At 43.3% G+C, this 17,959-nt stretch overlaps 1 pseudogene across 1 annotated transcript; it reads right to left on the bottom strand.

Moving 5' to 3' along the window:
- Positions 1–13,169: 13,169 nt before the first annotated feature.
- On the bottom strand, positions 13,170–15,108 carry LOC118078675 (enhancer of rudimentary homolog pseudogene; annotated as a pseudogene). The gene has a single exon (XR_015950220.1). The product of XR_015950220.1 is annotated as an enhancer of rudimentary homolog pseudogene (transcript).
- Positions 15,109–17,959: the final 2,851 nt, after the last annotated feature.

Consider the following 17,959-nt stretch of genomic DNA (forward strand, 5'->3'; position numbering starts at 1 on the left):
GAAGAAGAAGAAGAAGAAGAAGAAGAAGAAGAAGAAGAAGAAGAAGAAGAAGAAGAAGATTATAAAAACAACAACCCGAGTTTTCCCACTGGTTGTATGACCTTGGTGGGTTCTGAGCCAGCTGCCCCAGAAGTGTAATGCATCCATGTATTCTCTCCAAACCATTATATGCATCCTCCCTGCTCTGGTGTAGAGAAACTGACCTAGAGGAAACTGACCGTGTGGCATAGTCGTGGTGAGGTTGCAAAGCTCAGTGGAAGCTAAAAGGATTCAGCACAAGCCTCACTCAGTACTTTGTAAGATGTGGGGGAAGAGTGGGGGAGACACATATACATTGTCTTCAACTCTCTGGACAAAACCTCTGTTTATGAACACCTCCGTTTACAAACTCTGTGGACCCGGAAGTGTTTACATCCGGGTTCCGCGGAGTCGGATGCGCAGCTTGCGCATGCGCAGAAGCGCTCTATCAGCGCTTCACGCACATGCAGAAGCGTGCCTTCGGGGAGCGAATGCCTCCGTTTACAAACACCTCCGTGGAATGGATTGCGTTCGTAAACCGAGGTTCCACTGTATAAAACTGTAATAAATAAAGGCTAATCCTGGTAAGATGGGATAGAACAGGCTTCCTTAACCTTGGCCCTCCAGATGTCTTGAGACTACAATTCCCATCATCCCTGACCACTGGTCCTGCTAGCTAGGGATTATGGGAGTTATAGGCCAAAAACATCTGGAGGGCTGAGTTTGAGGAAGCCGGGGATAGAAGGACCAAAGATCTTTGAACTTGAGAACACATGCTGCATGCAGGCACACCCACATGCACCAAATCCTGAGATCTGTAATTTACCCCTCACAGAGCTATAATTCCTAGCATCCTTTACAAACTACAGTTCCCAGGATTCTTGGAGGTGTTTTAAATTTATGAGGGGTGGCTTCCTATACAGAGTTACTGAGTAAGCTCAATTGAACCCAATAGGGTTTACTTCTGGCTGAGTAAACATTTATAAGACAGCGCTGTTAAGAATTTGCCACTTCCTTCCTTCTGCAAGCCTGTTACTCAACCATCCTCAGTCCCTGAGTTCAGTCTGAAAAAGAACAAAGGAGCAAAGAAAACATTGCTGAGAGAGAAAGAAAGAATCCTGTGTTTTTGGTAATCAGTGATTCCCAACATATTGAGAGTGGGGAGGGCTACCTAAAAAGAAATATATTCAAGCTTTAATTCTTCCCTTCAGCATAATACTCAGAAATGGAGTATTGAGCACCGTTACTTGGGTATTAAGTCCTTCAAGTATTCCACTTGAGGAGTTAACTTTCTCTCGACCCCTGTGAATCAGCTGATATTTGGATGGCCTCGGGTTGGCGACATCCAGTGTGATTTCTTATTCTTACATGCCATCAAGGAAAACGATGAAAATAGCCCACCCCAATGCCATAGCACAGTGCTTCTCAAACAGTGGACTGGAGGAACCACCAGTGGGGCTTGTTCCTGAGGCACTTTCAGGTGGGCCTCAGCACCACAGCCTGAACTCCTTGCATGCTGAGTCAAGGGGGCTTGAGATGAGGAAGAGAAAGAAGGGCTGCCTCCTTCAAGGGGAAAGGACCAGAGGAGGTGTTAAAAGTGGAATAAAAGTTAATATTTGTTATTAATAATACAAGCACTGCCCCCGAGGAAGGATTTGTTCTGAAACACATTCAGCCGGGGATAAATTTCATCTCAAGCACCTCGATTTCTCCCTTTTTAAAAAAACCTTCCATTGGTACTTCCCCAGTTTCGTGGTACATACTGTTGCACGCTACCTCAATCTCCAAGCAGTGCATGATTTCATGTTTCCTTTTGGGAATGAGGCACAGCAGAGACTGTGGCGTCTTTGTGATATATGGTTTATTTACACATACATACAACCTGAGCCTGCAATGGAGGGATTCGCAGCATTAACACTTCAAAAGGGTCTCGTTTCTCTCATAGCCGCAGCCTTGAATTCAAGCTGAAATCAGCTAGGGCTTTTCTCTTTGCTTTTCCAGCCTGCAGCTATTTCTTCTAGGTCCTCTGTGCTCACTTTTTGTCTTTCTATCTAACAGACAGTTGTGGGAAGGAGACTCACCCACTTGCCCTCTGGCACACAGCCATTCCTTTGTTTCCCTTAATGGCCCATCTCCCAGGCAATCACCTCATGAGGAAGCTAGCCTGATTTATATTTTAACACTTGCTAGGGTTATAGGGATTACAAATCTGGCACCCACAAACTTTTTGGTGTGCTTGTCTTCACTCCAAGCCCTACTGCAAATCCATATTTTCAGTTTACTTGTACTTGTACTTCTGATATACATACCAGTATTTGAGAGAGAAGAACTGACCATATAAATATTTGAATATTCCAAGGTGGATGGATTTTCTTCTTCCTAATATGTTATTTTAATAATGAAATGATGATAATATATTGATTCATAGCCTAAAAACAAGCAATCATTTCTGGATGGGAAGAGAGGAAGAAAGAGCAGCTGTTTGAAGAGAGCCTTATTCCCTGTATACATGGTTGTGAACTGCCCTCTGCTGGTAAAGATGATAAAATATCTATTTCCCAATATAGAATATTTCTTCCCCTTGGTCCCTCAGACTACAGTAATGGATTGAGGAAGCTTTGCCTAAATGAAACAAGATTCCAATAAAGCAGCTTTGCATGCTTATGGCCAGAGATTCAATTCATGTTGTGGAAGAGCACTGCCAGGCAGAATACACTCTGTATTTGACATGTGACTAAAGTCTCTCCCTCCCTGTTTGTTTTTTTAATGGGGAAAAATATTGTGTATGAAGCATCTGTATGTGAGAATGTACCCACATGCTGCTTGTGTCACATACTATCTTCAGAAACACCACATACACACATATCCATTCTTCCACCTTCAAGATCTCTGGCCAATGTGCAAACTCAGTCTATCAAATCCTTTAGGACACACCTCATGCTTTTAGCAAAGAAGACCAAACAACAGATTGCTTTAGATATGTTCTTGACCTGCCTTAGTAAAGCTCTTTGATGAGAAAGGCATCCCTTCCTAAGCAACTAGTGTCACATGCTGTTCCTCCTGACAGGGCCAGAAACCTCCCCACCTTCAGGACTCTCTTGATAATTACCGGTACTTGAAGTACTTATATTTATGCATGCATGCATGCATTTTCATCATTATAAATAGTACTGATCAGAGTAAGGAAGGAATGCACATTTGGTCTACAGTGATAGAGATCCATGGCAGAGCAGGGATTTGAACCAAGATCTCCCCTATCCCAGTATAAACAAGGGAGGTTGACTTCACTCCCTGATGTGGTGAAGCACCAGGTGAGAGGGACTGTAGAACCATCTTATGGTATTAGATTTCCTAACTCCAGTGTATGCCTTGTTTGGTTTGGTATCTGGTCTTGGGTCAGAGGGAGCTAGTATTAGCAGTTGCCACCTTATAAAGCAGGCATCCCCAAACTTCGGCCCTCCAGATGTTTTGGACTACAATTCCCATCATCCCTGACCCCTGTCCTCTTAGCTAGGGATCATGGGAGTTGTAGGCCAAAACATCTGGAGGGCCGCAGTTTGGGGATGCCTGTTATAAAGTATGAAGTCTTGTCTTTCCCACAGCATCTGTGATGGATGCTTTTCTGTTTCTGAACCTTGTCTTCTTGAGGCTCTTGATGGGACATGGCAAGGAAGGAAGAGTTCTGAGAGCCTTAGGCCACGGTCACACCATACATTGAAAGAACTGCAATACCACTTTTAACATCTTCCCCCAAAGCATCCTGGGAGCTGTAGTTTCTTAATGGTGCTGATAGTTGTTGGGCAACCCCTATTCCCTATTCCCTACCCCTGAGCTACATTTCTCAGAGTGGTTTAACAATAAATCTGTCTGCACAAGGAATTTTGAGAATTGTAGCTCTGTGAGGGGATATAGCACCTTTAACAAGCTCCCAGAATTGCTTTGGGAAAGTCATGACTGTTTAAAGTGGTATCGCAGTACACTTTAAATTAAAGGTAGATGTAGCCTTACAGTGCAAGCCAAACAAGCCCTGTTGAATTCAATAGGACTGACTCCCAGATATATCCAGAATTGTTGTCCCATGACCTCTGAAAACAAGGGCTAGTTGCTGGGCTGACTCACCCATGTGGCAAGGTGAGGTGACTGCCTCAGGCAGCAGGATCCACAGAGGCAGCAGATCTATCCTCCAAGGAATACATTGCCCGCTGCCACTGCCATGGTAGCAGTGATGGTTGTGGCACACTACTGTACTTGGAGGTCGGATCTGCCGCCTCCTCAGCAACTCCCTGCCCTGCCCTGCCACCTCCACAGCAGCCTGGCTTCAGGTAGGAGGTGCTACTGGTCTACTCCCATCTCTACGAAGAAAAGAACAGGGGCTTACCCTCTGGGGTGTCCTGGGCTCTACACCCAGCATGATTCAGAATGGAGGCCCTTTTCCCTCACGGTGGCTTTTGATTACCACTTCAGCCACTGGGTAAGGTTAATTTGATTCCCCCCTTGTTCCCAATGTAGATCTTTATTCCCTCACCTTGTTTCTGGTGTAGATCTTCACTTACCCTTTCTTTCCTGGTTTGGTGGGGGGCGCATTTTGTGGTTTGCCTCAGACAGGGGGCAAAATGCATTGAGCCAGCGCTGGGACAGGATAACCCAGGGACATCCCTACTGTAGACATGGAAGACCAAGAACACAAAACATTCTCACCAGCAGAGCTGAGGCTTGCGTTATTGAGGCTGGCTCTTTCTCAGACTTGCAGCCTGCCAGATTTCTCACAGGTAATTGTGTATTCATATAAGGCCAGTGCACAGTCTGATCTGCACAAATGCACCAGCTCATAGTCCTCTAACAGAACAATATGGCTTTTAAGTTCATTCAGTAATCTGCTGCAGAAGCTTTACACATTCTAGCTTGGTTCTGCTAGGAACCCTGCCAAGGAAAGCTGTGAGAAAAGGCACTGATGCAACTGCTTTCACATCCGCCTTGTCCAGCCCATCCCAAGATAGCCACACCCTTATTTGAGATTTTGTTTGCTCACATTCATTTGATCTTCCTGCAGAGCAAGCTTACTGTTTGCTAGTACCACTCTGTCTGTTTCCACCACCCACCATCTGGCAAGTGGCATGTTTCTAAAGATTTATTGTGATCCTACAGAACCTATTTTCAAAAGATAGAAGTCTATCCAAGGAGGATGCAGAATCACAAAACAGTTATTTCTTACAAATTACTGCAATTTTTGCTTAGCATGCAAGTTAGCTGTAAGAACATAAACGTCTTGCTGGGTCAAGCCATTGGACCATCTAGACCAGTAAATCTGCTGATACTGGCTCTGGCAGTATATTTTTGATCCTTTTTTCTATATTTTACATACAATTTTGTGTACATTTTATATTTTTGTATAAATGATACAGACACCAGTGGTTCCTGGTCCAGAAATTATGCAGACAGCAGGTTCTGGATGGAGTAATCAAGAGAGTACCTTCTCCAGTATTGCTTTACCCATCTATTAAGATCTGGGGATGCCCTGCTTGCCACCTCAACCTTATCAACATTTGGTGGTCTTCCATGTTGTCCTCGTTTAGATGCAAGGTGACAACCTTCTCCTTCACCCATGCCTCTGAAATGTAACCAGCCTTCTTTCTGAGACTGCTCCATTGTATATATTGTCATTGTGTTGCTAATGTTATGTTTTATTGTTTTTCTGTACTGTTATCCATTCTGCGTTCCCATTCGGAGGATGGACAAGTTATAAGTATGAGAAAACACATACATAACATGATAGCAGTGTGTGCTGTGACTGATTTTGTCCACTGGGTGTTGGTTCTTCAAAACCAGGGGTGGCCAACTCCCAAGAGACTGCGATCTACTCACAGAGTTAAAAACTGGCAGTGATCTACCCCCTTTTTTTGTGTTCAGGTCAAAGTTGTTGAGCTTCTTTTTAGGAAGGAGGAAGGTCTATTGGGGGGGTTCGGGTCAAAGTTGTTGAGTTTTTTCAGGGAGGAGGTAAATGTTGAGCTTTTTTAAGGAGAGCCACAGTTGTTCAGCTTCTTTGAGGGAAGCCAATGATCTACCAGTGACCTACCGCAGACATCCAGTGATCTACTGGTAGATCACGATCTACAGTACCTGTTGGACATGCCTGTTCAAAAATATTCTCACCTTGTGTCTTGACTAGGGTGAATAATATTTGGTGTTAAATTCTATTACCCATACACATATTTTGCTATCAGTTTGAACTTAACAATGTTGTTGTTTTTATTTTAAAAGTTATCTGCAGAGTTCAATGTGTTAATAGTCAGACTTAACAAGAGTGCAAATTGGATCAGCTGACACCTTTCTGGGATGGGGAAACTGCTGCCCTCCATCCAGATAGTCACTCCTAACTCCCATGAGTCCCAGCCACCATGGGATGATGGGTTTTGTAGTCCAACAACATCTAGAGGAGTGCAGGTTCTCCATCCCCTTGGACAGTTGGTTAATAGCTATTTGTGATACTATGAAAACATACAAGTTTCCTAAAAAATAAAAAAATTCCTTCAGTAGCACCTTAAAGACCAACTAAGTTTTTATTTTGGTATGAGCTTTCGTGTGCATGCACACTTCTTCAGGTACATGTGCATGCACACGAAAGCTCATACCAATATAAAAACTTAGTTGGTCTTTAAGGTGCTACTGAAGGGATTTTTTTATTTTGCTTCGACTCAGACCAACACGGCTACCTACCTGTAACAAGTTTTCTACAGTTCTTGGTCAAGCAGGTGGTAAAAATAAAGATTCTGTTAAAAGCTGTTTATTCAGATTTGTCAGCCTGTATCAGCTCTGATCTTGTCCCCAGGAATAAGAGATATTGTGCATAAATTGCTGCTCCAGAGAGTAGCACCCAAACCAATGGATTGAAATTCAAGAAAGGAGATTGCAACTAAATACTGTATTAGAATGAACTTTCTGATAGTTACAGCTGTTTGACAGTGGAATGGTGATAGACTCTCCTTCACTGAAGGTTTTAAAACAGAATTTGGATAGCCATCTATCAGGGATTATTTCATTGCGATTTCTGCGTTGTTGGGGCTTGGACCAATGACCCTTGGGCCCTGCACAACTCTACAATTCAGTTTTATTAATCTCTCTCTTACACTCTCACACACTCACTGTTTCACCTTTCATGTTTTGTTAGTTTATTAAAGGTGCATACCGTACTGACTGGACAGGATTCAGTATTTTCCATAGAAATCTGATAGAAAGATATAACATTGTAATTGTACCCCAAAGAAATCACACTTATTATGCCAAACAGTTCAAAGAAGCATTGCTTTGGAACAAGTAGTTTTTTTACCTCAGGCGCAGGCGTTAGCTTAGAGGGAGTTAATAATGTCTGATCTGCCACAGCATCTTTCATTCATACATCTTAAAGCATTTTTCCAAGCCTCAATTAAGCTTTACATCATCTCCATGATGTAAGCAGTGTCATTTACATGACTGACGAGAAGTTGAAAGGAGAACGAAGGGGTGAGGTTACCATTTTCCAAGGAGGCTGCCTGCATTCAAAGTTAGTTGTTAATCTTTCCTTAAGTACTGGATGCAGAAGTACCCTGGTTATTAAAACAGTGCTTCCCAATTGTTTCAATTGTGAAGGAAATGAACAATTTTCTGTCTTTTTTTCCAAAGCTATCCACCTCTCCCGTGGGCTGTGTAAAAACTTGGCTCCTCAGCAAGTATTTCTGGCCCTTTAATTATGGTTGGACTGATTGCTTCCTTTTGAGGGTGACTGTGTCCAGTACTTGAAGAGATAAGAATGGCAGGAGCTGTTAACATTCAGTACTTTGGAGGGTGGGGGGGAGACAGGACATGCCTTTTATGAATATCATGGAGGCAAAATGGATTGACCTTTATGGAGTCCCACAGGAACTGCGCTCAGAAGATCTTTCCAGACAAGCAGGTTTCAGTGCAATAGGTAAAGGTAAAGGTACCCCTGACCTTTAGGTCCAGTTGTGGATGACTCTGGGGTTGCAGCGCTTATCTCGCACTATAGGCCGAAGGAGCCGGCATTTGTCCGCAGACAGCTTCCGTGTCATGTGGCCAGCATGACTAAGCTGTTTCTGGTGAACCAGAGCAGCGCACGGAAACGCCGTTTACCTTCGCGCCGGAGCAGTACCTATTTATCTACTTGCACTTTGACGTGCTTTCGAACTGCTAGGTTGGCAGGAGCTGGGACCAAGCAACGGGAGCTCACCCCATCGCGGGGATTTGAACCGCCGGCCTTCTGATCAGCAAGCCCTAGGCTCTGTGGTTTAACCCACAGCGCCACCAGCGTCCCTTTCAGCGCAATAGTTGACTATTTGTTGCATCTGGTCCAGGTCCTTCCATTGAATATTATATTTGCCTAGCATAGCATGCCCTGCATGTTGTTCCTTCAGAAATGAGGGAGTGCACCCACGGCTGCAACAATGCTTCATCTGCCCCAGCTGCAACAAAACATGTCTTTCTCATAGCGGTCTCTACAACCACAGCAGGCGCTGTAACCTTCCAACAGTTTGACTTCACTCCCAAAGGTACACTCCTTCATTATCTCCCGAGACAGACAGATGCCAACCAAGCATTTAATACTTTTTTATTATTATGTAAAATTTAGAAGCTTTGAGGGAGGTGTCATGGGTGTTTTTATAAATTGCTTTGGGATGTTTCATGGGCAGCAATTAATAAATAAAACAAATGAAAGAAACAGATGTTAACTTAAAGGAAGTCTAGGGCTTCTGGGTGTTGATGTGGAAAACAATATAATTATTGCTGTCATTCCTATGTTCTCACAAAATGCCAGATCCTCCCTTCAAATAACTAGGTCTCTGCGCGTGCACCTGAATATTTCCTACACACCTATAGCTGTAGTATCCAGACAATAGTATTTGTTTGTATTGCTGTTATTAAGTCTTTAAATGCTAGAAAGATATGTATTGCATTCTGTCAACAAACGTGTCTCTGAAACTATTATCAAATCCCCATTTACATACATTTGAACCAAAGGCTAAAGAAGCATATACATTTAAAAACATTAACTAGCCGTTTTGTTCATTATAGTTACATTCATCATTTACATCTGGCTGCTGCCAAATCCTGCTTTGATGTTTTCATAAAGATCTTCCAACTTACTCCATTTCTAAAAGTTTTCAACTCTTTCCTGTTGTTTGAATATGCCAGAGTTTGTTCCACATTTCAACAGGAGTATGATTGTATATCTAGGTGTTATCTTCTTTTATACCATGTTATTGCTGTTGTTTTGGCTTTTAACCATGCAGACAACCATGCTTGTCGTGTAATTTACATCTGAGTCTCTATTTTGGTGCATTTAAATCTCAGTGTAGACAATACTAAGGTAGGTGGACCAAGGGTTAGCCCCAAATTCCGTTCCGTAGCATCTGTTTAACGTCAACATGTGCTAGGAATGCAGAGGAGGACCTGCAGCTCTTGCAACAGAGGTGTGGGGGGGGGATATGGGACTGACAGAGCCAGAGTGGGAGTGGGATGAGGAGTGGTTTAATTGCCAGGAAAAACAAGGAAGATTACCACAACTTGACATCCTAGCCCCCCAGCTATACAAGATCCCCCCCAACTACACAAACAATGAGATAGAGGAAGATCAGAATGACACAACACTTCCTGTTTCTCTCCCATGAGGCAAAGTGAGAAATACCCATGAGAATTGATGAAAGCCAGGATTTTACGAGAGGCTGGTTAAGATTCCCAGCCAAGCACACACACACACACAACACTAAAGTTACAGCAGAGATCAATATACTTAAAATATCCCCAGATCTTCTCCCAGCCAAAATCCAGAGTTCAGCTGCATTCCGATACCGTGTGCTCCATTGACATTCATGCAAACGTTATGCATTTTTAAATGCTTTTTTGGAGAGAAAAAAGGAAAACAAAACAAAAACATTAAATTACATGAAACGAGACCTGAATTAGAAACAACACGAAGTGTTCTGTCTGAACAAAATTTAAAAATTCCTTCAATAGCACCTTAAAGACCAACTAAGTTTTTATTTTGGTATGAGCTTTCGTGTGCATGCACACTTCTTCAGATACAGTGGTACCTCTACTTACGAATTTAATGCGTTCCGAACACACATTTGTAAGTCGAAAAAATTTGTAAGTCGAATCCCATAGGAATGCATTGGGAGAAAAAATTCATAAGTCGAAGCAACCCTATCTAAAAATTCGTAAGTAGAAAAAATCCTATCTAAACCGCACCCAAGATGGCAGACGGAGCTCCATTTGTAAGTAGAAAAATTCGTAAGTAGAGTTATTTGTACGTAGAGGTACTACTGAAACAGAAGTAACCAGACCCTTATGTATATTCAGAGGGTGGGGTTTGATTTTACATTTTGGAATTGAAGTTGGTCAAGCGCCATCTGCCCAGGGGTTTGAAAACTTCTAGAAACAACCTGTGCCAACAAGATGGGTCATTATATTTTACTATCTCTGTGCCCAATCATGTAGAGAAAAAAGACCCATCCTAGATAATATTCAAAGGAACGGGGAACTTGTCTAGAATCTAGCAATCTTCTCTCTGCTGTATAGAAGAGGAGCCTGTAAATTATAGCTTTCTGGTATTACTGGACTTATAAACACAGCTGAAACCACTTGGATCAAGCACAGGGAAGATGAACCACGCAATGCAGATCAACCCAGGAGGCGGTGGGTGTATTACTGCTGTCAGTGCTGTGTGGAACTTGCAGAGAGGTGATGCTTTCAAATTGCATCAATAGAAGTCGACTCTGGGGTTCCGGAACTGTGGTGCAGCAGACACTCCTGCAAACAGCGTGCAAGGGACCAACCTAGTTTGATCATGTGTCATAAATAGTGTGCAATGTGTCCTCGTATTGTCTAACATCAGGTTCAAAGGAGGTACACCCACTACTTATCTGGAGCTGTATGCTGAAGTCTGATTCATTCCTCAGAAGAAGAAATGTGCAAAAACAACATACACTGTAAATGCTCAACCGGATGATCAGACTGGTTCTTCAGCCTGCCCCAGCTTGCAGGAGCCAGTCGGGGTATTAGGTCCAAGTGAGCAGAGCAGAAAATAGCCATTATTTGGGATTTAAGGAAGAAGCTCTCATCTTAGCCTTCTGGCATCACAGGATTATTCATCAACACAATTCTTCAACCCTGCCTTTCTCATCCTTCATGAAATTTTACACAGGCATGTAAGACACACAGAAAGCCAAATTTCCCCTAAGGACAGCCAGTTGTTGGTCAGGAGACTGAATTGTGGGCCCTGGCAAGACAACCTTGTTTTCCAGGTTTATAACATCTAATGGTTTTTTATTATTATTATTTGTTTTACTGCTACTTCACCATTCTTTTCTATTGCTGTTGCTTTATTACCTTTTTATGTTTTACTGTTGGGTGTGAAAGGCCCTGAAAATTGCCACTGAAGGGTAGTATGCATTTAAAAGAACAATCAAGGTGTAATCATATTCTTGTTCCCAGTTTCAGTTGTAATGAAAATGGTTCTCTTCTGCAATGTGTGTGAGAGTGAAAAGAATTCTACACTTTTTATTTGGGGATTTTGCATCTAATGGCCCAAACAAAAGCTGGTAAACCAAGTAATGAGGAATCCTAGGTACTTCCGTATAGTTAAAGCTATGGTTTTCCCAGTAGTGATGTATGGAAGTGAGAGCTGGACCATAAAGAAGGCTGATCGCCGAAGAATTGATGCTTTTGAATTATGGTGCTGGAGGAGACTCTTGAGAGTCCCATGGACTGCAAGAAGATCAAACCTATCCATTCTTAAGGAAATCAGCCCTGAGTGCTCCCTGGAAGGACAGATCGTGAAGCTGAAGCTCCAATACTTTGGCCACCTCATGAGAAGAGAAGAATCCTTGGAAAAGACCCTGATGTCCCGGCGCCGTGGTGTGCCGGATCCTCCGGCGCCCTCCCGCCCCGTTCCGGCACCCTCCCACCCTGTTTCCCAGAGCGGTGGGAGGGTGGGTGCCGCGCATCGCGCGGGTACAACAGGCGCTGCTGCGCGGCAGGTGGGCGGGCCTGGACTGCAATAAGATCAAACCTATCCATTCTTAAAGAAATCAGCCCTGAGTGCTCACTGGAAGGACAGATCCTGAAGCTGAGGCTCCAATACTTTGGCCACCTCATGAGAAGAGAAGACTCCCTGGAAAAGACCTTGATGTTGGGAAAGATGGAGGGCACAAGGAGAAGGGGACGACAGAGGACGAGATGGTTGGACAGTGTTCTCGAAGCTACGAACATGAGTTTGACCATGTTCAAACTCAGACAGGAGTGCTTGGCGTGCTCTGGTCCATGGGGTCACGAAGAGTCGGACACGACTAAATGACTAAACAACAACATGTACTTCAAGGAAGTTTTATTACTGTTGATCAGGGAGTGTTCTGCTTTCTCATTCCAGAAAGACAAAGCACCATCTCCAATGCTTCTCTGGGTGACCTACTGCAAAGGACATTTCCCCCTCTGACACAAATACTTAAGTTGATGACCTACCTGTTGCCTTGCAGGACATCTTCAGAAGAAGATAAGGCGCTGCTAAGGAGTAAACCCTACACAAATCCAGAGTGGAGGCCCTAAGATGGCTGGATGGTGTTTGGTATGCAGCTAAGCTGGTACCAAATGTATTGCTCTTCTTTCTTTTGGACCACGTCACTGAAGTCGAGAGGGGGGTCTTGCCATTTGGGCATCCCAGGACCTCCATGCACACTTTTCAGGCCGTTCCCCAAGGAGGCACAGCAGACACAGTGCTGTCTTCATTATATATGGTTGACGCATATATACAACCTAGATTCAGGTAGGTAGCCATGTTGGTCTGATGCAGTCGAAATGAATTTAAAAATTGTCCAGTAGCACTTTAGAGACCAACTAAGTTTGTTTTGGGTATAAACTTTTCTGAAGAAGTGTGCATGCACACAAAAGCTTATACCCAGAACAAACTTAGTTGGTCTCTAAGGTGCTACTGGACATTTTTTAAATTTTTAAATTTATTTCGCATATATACAACCTGAGCCTACGATGCAGGGGTTCACAGCATTGGCACCCCAAGAGGGCCTTGTTTCTCCCATAGCCACAGCCTTGGATTCAAACAGAAATCAACCATCACGCTCTGCCCCTCTCTCCAGCTTGCTGACCCCTTTTTCTTTATCTAAAGAGTATTTATTTTATTCTTCACCGTGACTGCCTCCAAGAAATAACAATGGAAAAAACCCCAAAGGGGAGTACATACAGCGACTGTGGTAAAGCAGAATTGAACAATCCTGGGAGTGAGGAACGAAAGTAGAACTGTCTAAGCAACGACAATTAAACTAAAAGACTTGCGGAAGGCATATCCTTTCTTCTTTTTTAAAACTGAGAAAGTCCCTTGGAATTCTAACAGATTTTGTCTCAGATACAGGCTAACAAGAATGAACAGAAGGACTACAATACAAAACTTTCACTACAGAACGCTGTACACACCTGTTGTCAAAACCCTTCCCTCAAAACCCCATTTAACCATGGTGTCTATTTGCTTGCTTGTTGAGCTTGTCTGCGGAGAAGGACATAGATCTTCTCCTTTATCCAGTCTTTATTGTATGGCTGGTATGTCTGAGTATCAGCACGATAAACAAGGCAGCTGAGGTCAGCCAAGCCATCAATGAAATCAAATAACTGGCTAATATATGTAATTGAAGGGCTGTTAGGATTCATTCTCTTCAGATGTTCTTCACACATTTTACAGACTCCTTCCATGCATTCATTCACAGATTCATAATCGGCATAAGTCCTGCCTTCTGGTCTTTTGGTAGGTTGAACAAGCAAAATTGTGAGAGACATGGCAACTCGTTCCGTTCGGCTCAGGCGCAAAGCACAAAACTCTCAACGTCTCATCGACCCAGCTTGCTGCCCTTTTCAACCTGAAACCTCCTTTCCTATAGCTCAATCTCAGCTTTAAATTCTGGCTTTTCTTTTTCTTACTCAGAGCTGGAGGAGGGGCACCACCTACCGGTACTTGGTTTTTGGCACAGAGCCTTTCTTAATGGCCCATTACATTTCCTTTGTTCTCTAAATGGCTCATCTCCCAGGCGATTAGCTCATGAAGAAACTAGCCTGGCTTATTTCGCTTTTAACATTTGGGTCCAGGGATTTAGTGTCTGGCACCAACAAACGCATTACACAGGGTGTCTGCCATCCACAAACTCGTAAGAATATATTGTCCATGGTGGGAATGAGGGCGTTATAAGATATCCCAACACATCATCATGGAAGTCTCCATGGTTGTCATTTTCACTGGATTTTTTCAATGCAGGAATCAGCAATTGTGTAAAGCTTCTTAGTTACAGCTCACGCCATAGGATTGATACACTTTGTGCAGACAGCTTATTAAATGAGTTCAACACCCACTTGCATTATAAAATTTATCATTCTCTCTGTTTCTTATTCAAGTCTTCTCTGTTACGTTTTTCACATTCAGTCTCAACAGAATATGACGTGGGTGTTTTATTTTTAACTACATAGTCACAGTGGCTGAGTCTGAGATGCTTTGTCTCTGTTGTTTGATACAAACTCTCTTCCCAGGTTCTCAGTGTGGTAGTTCATGAACTGAATTGCACGACTTACAGAAATACTCATAACTCCTCTTAGCTTTGTAATCATATGGGGGCAACTTTTTCAGGCCAGGCCACTGTAGAATAGGATTTGTTCTTGGGTAGAATGGGTGTTCTGATTTTTCTTCCTTTCGGTGTTGTTTACAATCAAATCCCATGGATCTTCCATTTTACACAGGTTAGCTGCAAGTCATTTCCAAGGCCTATCACAGCCTTTTCCCACCTGGTGCCCTCCAGATGTTTTGGACTACAACTCCCATCAGCCCCAGCCAGTGTGCTTGTTGGATCGATGGGAGTTATAGTCTAAAAAACATCTGAAGGTCACCAGGCTGGCAAAGGCTGGCCTACCAGGAAACAGTATAGGGAGTAAAGATTCTTTCACTTGTTGTTTCCAATAGGATGCTACCATAAGAACAGCGGGCCTGGCAGGCCATCTAGTACAACTCTCACAGTAGCCAACCAGATGTGTATGGAAAGCCTGCAAGCAGGACTTGAGCATAATAATAATAATAATAATAATAATAATAATAATTTATTATTTATATCCCACCCATCCGGCTGGGTTTCCCCAGCCACTCTGGGCAGCTTCCAACAGAAGTATTAAAATACAATAATGTATTAAACATTAAAAGCTTCCCTAAACAGGGCTGCCTTCAGATGTCCTCTGAAAGTCTGGTAGTTGTTTTTCTATTTGACATCTGGTGGGAGGGCGTTCCACAGGGTGGGTGCCACTACCGAGAAGGCCCTCTGCCTGGTTCCCTGTAACTTGGCTTCTCGCAGCAAAGGAACCGCCAAAAGGCCCTCGGCACTGGACCTCAGTGTCCGGGCAGAACAATGGAGGTGGAGACGCTCCTTCAAGTATACGCTCCCCTCCTGTGTTTTTCAACAACTGGCATTCACAAACATAATTACAGAGTTGGAAGGGAGCCTGAGGATCGCTAGCCCATGGGTAGGCAAACTAAGGCCCGGGAGCCGGAGCCGGCCCAATCGCCTTCTCAATCCGACCCGTGGATGGTTCGGGAAGCAGCATGTTTTTACATGAGTAGAATGTGTCCTTTTAAAATGCATCTCTGGGTTATTTGTGGGGCATAGGAATTTGTTCTCCCCCCCCAATATATATATATATAGTCCACCACCACCCCACAAGGTCTGAGGGACAGTGGACCGGCCCCCTGCTGAAAAAGTTTGCTGACCCCTGAATTCTAGCCCAATCCCCTGCACTGAAGGGATCCGCATCTGTCCCTCCATTACAGGGATCGAACTTGCAACCTTGGCATTGTGAGCAGCACGCTCTAAACAACTGAGCTACTATCTTCATGGTGTATTTCCGTGCGCTCTGGCACTCATCAGTGTCCCGTTGTGCCAGAACCGGTTTAGTCCTGCTGGCCACATGACCCCAAAAGCTGTCTGTGGACAAACGTCAGCTCCCTCGGCCTGAAAGTGAGATGAGCACCGCAACACCATAGGCACCTTCGTTTGGACTTAACCATCCAGGGGTCCTTTACCCTTTTTCTTTGTCTTTTTTAACCTGGTGAGTTCACTGCATTTTGTTAGAACTTGTCTAATGTATTTCCATATGGTTTGGTACAATTTTCTGATCAGGCCTTCTCATTCACTTAGTTGCCCATGGTCAAAGTATTTTCTAGTCACCTCGGAAGCATTGCTAAGCCACTTTCATCTGATATAGGGCATGTATGTATGTATGTATGTATGTATGTATGTATGTATGTATGTAGTATAGTCCTATCCCACCTTTCCCCCATCATGGGATTCAAAAGCAGCATACTGTACACACACTTCCCATGTAGTTTCCCATCCAGACACTGACCGAACCCAGCTATTTATCTGCTTCACCATGTGCCCTCAGAGCATGCTCTGTAAGACTTTCGTGGTTTTAGATGTTTGTAGTTGTTGCAAATGCATTTCAGTGTTTTAATTGTTTTAAAATTTGTTTTTATTTTTAATTGTATTGCTTTAACAAGTTGATGTCTGCTGCCCAGGAAGGGCTGCATACAAATTTTAAGAAACAAATAATGGTTCTGATGAAACCTAAGATGCTGTCAAGGAAGCATGCACAACATGAAACTAAGCTTTAATTTCCTCCTGCAACTCGCATTGCGGCGTTTTATTACAAGGTGGCTGCTGTGAGCTCTTTTTTCCTGGACACTCTCGACTACTAGGTTGAACTCATTTTTCTTCTTCTTAGAAGATGCTGATATCATAATGGTCCTCAGTCCAAAGCTGTTGTTAGTTAGTTTGTTTTTCTTTTATAATGGCCACCCAGCATTTATGGCTTGTAAGTAGACTTAAATAAGATAAACCGCATAGGTAGCAGTGAAAGACTTAGCATGTCTCTAAACATTAGAAAAGCACCCCTTTTCAATTTGCGCATAACATTTTCCTGCTTTGCTAAGTGTTCTGGAACAGAACGCAACTGGTATCCATTCTAAACCATGCAGTTGTAGTAGTACTTCTCATAATCCATAGCTGCCAATCATTGTGTGCTGCCTTGCTGCCATCACAAAACTGTAATATGGGAGTGATGGAGATCATGTCTTTTATCTTTGTAAAGGCTGCTTGTCCCCAGACCATAGCTGCCAAGTTTTCCCTTTTCTCGCGAGGAAGCCTATTCAGCATAATGGAATTTCCCTTAAAAAAAGGGAGAACTTGGCAGCTATGCCCCAAACCCAGGAAGTGAATTTCACACTAGGTGGTTGCAATCAATGCCATTTTTGATCACTTTCGTCCCTGTGTTTCTCTTCCAGGACAAACCCCTTAACATTACGAACCTTTCCATATCTTGTAAAGGCTCTTTGCTAAAGAGATCTTCAAAAATGGCTGAATTGCTCCTTCTGAGTGCTCTTTGTGCTGCATTTGCAGATAATTGAAGAGCAAGTTCAAGTATTTTTTTATCCTACTCTTACTTGTCGTTAAAAAAAAACCTTCCTGAATGCCTTACAAAGATCAGTCCCTGCTCTCAAGCTTTCTAAGATTCACTACAAAAGGAAGAGATTGGAAGGGGGGAGGAACCAAAATTCCTTTTTTTCAATGGCTGTGGCAGCTGATTTTACTGTTTTGTGGAGTACAGGTTACCTGCTTCCAATCACTCCCAGTTTGGTTTATGCTCCCTCACCTGAGTCTTGATCAACTTAGATTGCCTTGCCACCTCTATGAAGGCTTAACTCTTCCATGAGTTGTATTCTCTCGGAAAGCTCCTTGTCTAGAATTCCAAGTACTAATCTTTGAAGCGTTCCTTTTTGTTTAACCAGTGAACTCAACAGTATTCAGCCTGTTAATTCAAGGCCTTAAGAAATGACTGAACCATTTCCCCAGACTTCTAA

This window comes from Zootoca vivipara, chromosome 5 (assembly GCF_965207765.1).
Source record: "Zootoca vivipara chromosome 5, rZooViv2.hap1.1, whole genome shotgun sequence".
NCBI classification, from domain to species: domain Eukaryota; kingdom Metazoa; phylum Chordata; class Lepidosauria; order Squamata; family Lacertidae; genus Zootoca; species Zootoca vivipara.